The sequence below is a fragment of the Scardinius erythrophthalmus genome (assembly GCF_964197995.2).
Source record: "Scardinius erythrophthalmus genome assembly, chromosome: 6".
In the NCBI taxonomy this organism is placed as follows: Eukaryota; Metazoa; Chordata; class Actinopteri; order Cypriniformes; family Leuciscidae; genus Scardinius; species Scardinius erythrophthalmus.
Window position 1 is genome coordinate 3284110 of NC_138226.1, and position 6353 is coordinate 3290462.

A 6353-nucleotide genomic window follows, 5' to 3' on the forward strand; every position below is an offset into this window, starting at 1 on the left:
CCCAGTGGAAGTAGAAATATGGAAGAGAAGATGGGGTTGGATAGGGCACACCCTCCGCAAACCGCCAACAAACATCACCAGGCAGGCTCTCAGGTGGAACCCTCAAGGCAAGCGAAAGAGAGGCCGTCCAAGAAACTGTGGCTGTGTGATCGTGTTCACGACCCCTTCTGACAGGTCAACGGGTATATGCATGCAGCGACCAGCGCTCTGGATGGGGATGCCAGATCGATCCACCGGCTTGGGAGAGGAGATCCTTTCTCACCGGGTTCGGCCATGGGGGTGAGTGCGACAGCCTCACTAGCTCTGGGTAACAAGTTTGGTTTTCCCATCGCGGGGCTATAAGCAGCACTGAGTGGTGCGTTTCTCTGATCCTCGAAATGACCTGTGGCAACAGTGAGATCGGAGGAAAAGCATACAGCGGGAGGCTGGGCCATGTCTGGGACAGCGCGTCCTCGCTCTTCGAATAAAACTTCGGGCATTGAGCATTGTCTTTCGACGCAAAGAGGTCGATTTCCGCTCTGCCGAATAGGCGCCAGAGAAACTGGACTGTCTGGGGGTGCAGAGACCATTCTCCCGGGGGAATGTTGTCCCTGGACAGTCTGTCTGGACCGACATTCAGGTGGCCCGGCACGTGCGCGGCTCTCAGCGAGCGCAGCGAGCGGTAAGCCCACACGAGAAGGCGTTCTGTCAGCCTGCACAGATTCCTGGATCTGACACCGCCCTGTCGGTTCACATAGGATACCACGGACGTGTTGTCCGAGCGGACTAGCACATGGTGATCCCGTATGAATGGGAGGAAGCGCCTGAGCGCGTTCTCGACCGCTATCATCTCCAAACAGTTTATGTGGAGGCATTTTTCCCGGTCTGACCATAGGCCAAAAGCCGGTTTGCCCTCGAACAGAGCGCCCCAGCCTGAGGTGGAAGCGTCCGTCGAGATAACTTTGCGGTGTGAGATAGCTCCCATTGTCACTCCCCGCTGGTACCAGTCGGCCGCTAACCAGGGCTTCAGAGCTGAAACGCAGCTCTGAGTCACTCTGATGTGAATACCGCCAGAAGCCCATGCTCTGTGAGGCACTCGGGCATTCAGCCAGCATTGTAGCGGGCGCATTCGTAAAAGACCCAGCCGAAGCACTGCTGCGGCTGAGGCCATACAACCCAGTAAACTCTGAAATGTTTTGAGAGGTACGGTGCTGCCCGGCCGGAGGGACGCGGCCAGGCGGCGAATGCAGCGCGCGCTGTGTCGACAGGCGGGCCGTGTACTGATATACCTGACCGTCGAAGGCGAATCTCAAGAATGGCCTGTGACGGGGTATTATCTGGATCTGAAAAGCACGCGTCTTTTAGATCGAGAGATATAAACCAGTCCCTCGGGCGAATTTGCGCGAGAATTTGTCTGGTTGTGAGCATTTTGAACTTCTCATAAGAGCCTTGTTCAAACGTCTCAGATCCAAAATTGGTCTGAGAGCTCCGTCCTTCTTGGGAACGAGGAAATAACGGCTGTAAAAGCCTGACTCGCTCATGGAAGGGGAAACCAGTTCTATAGCCCTTTTGCACAGAAGTGTAGCTATTTCTGCTCGAAGTAGATGTGCTACTTCCCCATTCACTCTGGTCTCGATACGCGCTTGAAAGCGCGGAGGGCGGCGAGCGAACTGCAGAGTATAGCCCTGTTTTACTGTGCTTAGCACCCGTTCTGATGCGCCTGGAATAGCTTCCCACGCTTTTGCCTGTGCAGCCAGGGGCAGGATGGCCTCCGGGCTCCGATCGCCGCGCATCGCGGGCTCGAGAGCTCGAAACGTCGGGGCGAAAATGTTAGTTAGTATGTGTGAGCGCTCGAGGGCGGGCACAGGACTTACATTTAAAACATGACCGGTCGTGCGAGGCCGTGTGACAGAGTGGGCAGTGAGTAGGTGTGTGCACGGAGAAGTGGACACGTGACCTACTTTTAACACTAAAGCGGCTTTTGCCTGCTTCATGAGAGTGGGCTCTGTGAGAGACACGGGATGTATAGTGCTTGTGTACAGGGGTGAGCACAGAAACGTGGGCACATTCACTGTACTAGAAACACATACGGCGTCAGCCGTGCAACCAGACATTATGCTCTTTTGAAATTTCTCTGGGTTGCCGTGAGAACGGCGGATGCGCGCAGGCGAGCGGGTAGATATACCGGCTCGTTGACTGCGAGGTAAACAGCTGCAGTAGCCGTGGCAACGGGGACTGACAGAGCGTTAAGCTTTGACGGTGGTCCAGCCGCAGGGCTGGGGGATTTAACCGTCTTTTCTTCTCTCGTGTTTAGACGCTCAAAAATACTTGAGCACCCTGAGAAGGTGTGGTGCGAGAGGCGGGTTCGCTTTCTGTAAGTAAGAAAGACTGGCCGCGAGCTCGGAGAAGCAAGCAGCATAAATTTTTATCTGCCCCGAGAGCTGGGATCGAACGCGGATCTCCCGCACGAAAGCGTATGATTCTGCCACTGAGCCACAGGGGAAAACACATTAGCTTTCAGTTAGCGCGAGCATATAAAAAGCGACCTCATGTGTCGCGTCGGCGTTTGTTTGCAGGCGTGCGTGTGTTTAAAACAGGCTCGTTTACTGCAATAGTAATATTTCCAGTCGCCTGAACTTAAGAGGGGACTGAGAAATGTGTGAGGATTGGCGGTTGTCCAGCCGTAGCGAGACTAACACACTCTCTTCTCTTTTCGCCGGTAAGTGAGGCGTGCACGCTGAACGCTGCTCGTGACCGTCCGCTTTGTCATCCCTTGAACGGCGCAATCTGCACGGCCCAACGAGGGAGAGAGCGGGCTTGTTTTCTTTATGTAAGAAAAACTGGCCGCGAGCTCGGAGAAGCGAACAGCATAAACTTTTTCTGCCGCGAGAGCGGGGACCGAACCCGGGTCTCTAGCTTGACAGTCTAGGATTCCGCCACTGAGCCACAGGGGAGAATACATTAGTACTCGGTTAGCACCATGATGTCTTGGGGCGGCGTTTGCTTGCAGGTGAGCGTGTATTTATAACAGGCTCGTATACTGCAATAGTAACAATTCCAGTCGCCTGAACTTAAGAGGGGACTGAGAAATGTGTGAGAAAATGGAGGTTATAGTCCAGGCCACGGCGGGACGAAAACACTCTGTTCCCCTTTCACCAGTGACGCGCGAGGACGGAGTAGCTTTCTTGTAACGTAAAGAGAGCTCCAAGACCGTCCGCTCCTGCCATCCCTTGTGAGCGGCGCAGTTTGCGCGGCTTGAACAGAGGGAGAGGAAACTCGCTCCGAGACCGTCCGCTTCTGCCATCCCTTGTGAGCGGCGCAGTTTGCGCGGCTTGAACAGAGGGAGAGGAAACTCGCTCCGAGACCGTCCGCTTCTGCCATCCCTTGTGAGCGGCGTAGTTGCACGGCTCGAACAGAGGGAGAGTACGGGTATCTATCACATTCGCCTCATCTCCTGACGCGGCGGCGGCGCGGGCGAGAGCCGGCGGTTGAGCGGCCGGGAGGGAGAGGGCGAGGGCGAGAGAGAGCTCGAGGGAGAGGTTCCGGCGAGCTCCTCAGTCACAACAGTCTCCGGTGGTCGCTGCGAGCGGCGCTTCTTATTGCGCGGCCCGGCAGGGACAGGCGGAGCGACAGCTTGGTCGAAAGCTTCAAGTCGAGCCCGCAGGGTCGACATTGAAAGCTCTTCGCACTCGGAGAGTGCGGTGGCGGCGTGCCCGCGGCCCAGGCGGAGAGCGCAGAGAGGTGGCGGTCTCCGTTGCTGAGCAGGGCGCGGCACGAGCCGCAGGAAAAACGAGGCGTTTTACAAAACCGCCTCGTGCTCTTTTAGAATACACACAGAAACAGTAATAATGTAAAGGATATGTCGCCAGATAGCGTAGCAGGCACGGATGGCTGAGGGCAGCGAAGACGGCCGGTTTCCTCAGGCGTTTTCCTAAGCTTGCTGGTCGCTGGTTTCAACGGCAGCGGCTCTCAAGATCCAGCAATGCGAAGAGCGTCGCTGAAGACAAGAAAATCAGAATTTTAGCCTATGAGCGCTGAATATATACACGCTGGCCACAACCATTCTGACGGTTAGAAGGGTGTGGAGGGCGCGAAGCGTTCAGAGCGGTAAGAACTGCTGCACTGTGTTGACAATGTATACAAAATTAAGGATAATTTTTTGGCTTCAGATCTCGAAGAAAGAAGACTTTCCCGATGCGTAAGCTAACCTTACGCAATACGAGAGACCTCTCGTAAGAGAACCCGAAATCTTCAGCGTATATGCCGCCTTAAAGGGATAGTTCACCCAAAAATTAAAATTCTGTCAGTAATTACTCACCCTCATGCTGTTCCAACCCCGTAAGACCTTCGTTCATCTTCGGAACACAAATTAAGATATTTTTTATTAAATCTGAGTGCTGTCTCACTCCTCCATAGACTTCTAAGGGAATGAAACTTGCTGGCCCAGAAAAGTTATTAAAGAGATCGTTAATATAGTCCAAGTGACCACAGTGGCTTAATCTTAAGTTTATCAAGCGACGAGAATACTTTTTGCACGCTAAAAACAAACAAAAATAACGACTTTATTCCACTATTAATTTCCTTCTCTCTGGGCCTCGAGAGTTAACGTAGTGTTTTTGCGCAGCGCGTCAGTGTTGCACGTCACCACATAGGCTCACTATTGGCCGACGCTGGTCATGTGTGTGACGCGCTGCGCAAAAACACTACGTTAACTCACTCGAGGCCCAGAGAGAAGGAAAAGTTTAATTCACGACACTCACTGATGGCTTTGGCAACATATAGTTGCAGGGTTCTCAAGTTTTATCAAAATCTTGGAGTGAGATCACATGCGGTTGGGGGAGGAGCCCTAATGGAGCCCCGCCCCCACCTGTCCCCCCCCCCCAATTTTACCCATTGTTCATAATTAACCAGCACAAATTGAAAATAACAATTGGTAAATCTGATAAATGACAGAGCAATTAATCACATCAAATATACTCTTTAATGTTATATTTCAAAATTAAAACTAAGTTACAAAAATTACAAAAATATAACAAATTGCTCCAAACAGTTTGGAAAAAAATATTTTTGCATTTTGAATGTGTCTAGTCGAAATGGTATAATGATTTGTGTGGTGGGACATTGAGAACAAATGACATATTATTAAGGTATGTTAGTGTGTTTGTGTGTGTGTGTGTGTGTGTACACAAGAGTACACACTCCAGCTTATGAAATGTGTTTTGTGTTGCAAGTGTTTGAAAAATACAAATGCATGGCAATCAATGATTAATGTAACGTTATGTTTTGACAGGATATAAAATATTAGCCAGAGCACTCTGCTTTAATATGTATGTAGCCTTAATGTAACTAGAAATACTATTAATACAGTATAATATATAATATAATTTAAAATTAAATAAATACATTTAAATTTATTTAAAATAAAATGAAGAAATACATCTTCATTTTTTTCCCATACCCACTAACATTTCCCTTAGTTTCAGATAATGTAAGCTAGCCAAACTGAGCCAAAGCTTCTGGCCTGGTTGCAAAGTAGTTGTAGAGTTTTTGACTGCATCAATAATAATGTAAACGATGGGCTATATATTAAATGTTCCAGCCTTAAAAATGTTAGACGAGCTTTCGTCCAACTTACCTTCTCCATCACGACGTGTGTTCGCGCAATGTTGGTGGTTACCTAGTAACGAACGTACGGTGGCCGAGAATGTTCCGTCAACTTCCGTGTGTTCGCGCATCTATGTTGCCTATCAACGAACGCAATCTGTGCGCGAGATACGTGCTGGCGGCAGGAAACTTCACTTTGTGTGCCCGCGCCTCATATGCAACGTTATATATAAAGCTCGCAGGACAACTTGGTTGGCGTTGCCTTTTCAGCGTGAGAAATACACGGTGTGGCGTGTGAGCGTGTGAACTGGTTGAATTGCGTGTGTCTCACGCCCAATGCGTGAGACTTGAGAACCCTGTAGTTGGACAGACACCATTCCCTGAGTTCAGTGCTGTGCTGATGTTGGATGATCTGCAAATAGGATATTTTGACTCAACCACTTGGAAACCTGTCTATCGTTCTCGCAATGATTCAAAATACTATAATGAAGAGCAAAAGGATGCTGGTGTTGTATTTCGAGCCATGTATGATGGCATGAAAAGTAGGGATTTTTATGTTAAGGAACACCTTAATCTCACAGATGGTGAGAACTAAAGCCTACATTATCAGCATTAACACATACTTCATTTAATAACAGATGCACTGTAGCCAGAGGTGTAAAGTCCAGGGGTCAGAAAGTAAAATATGACAGTATGACAGAAAGTCCTGCCATATTCCATATTCCACCCATGAACTCATCCAGCTGATTTCACTAATTAGTTCTATCTCC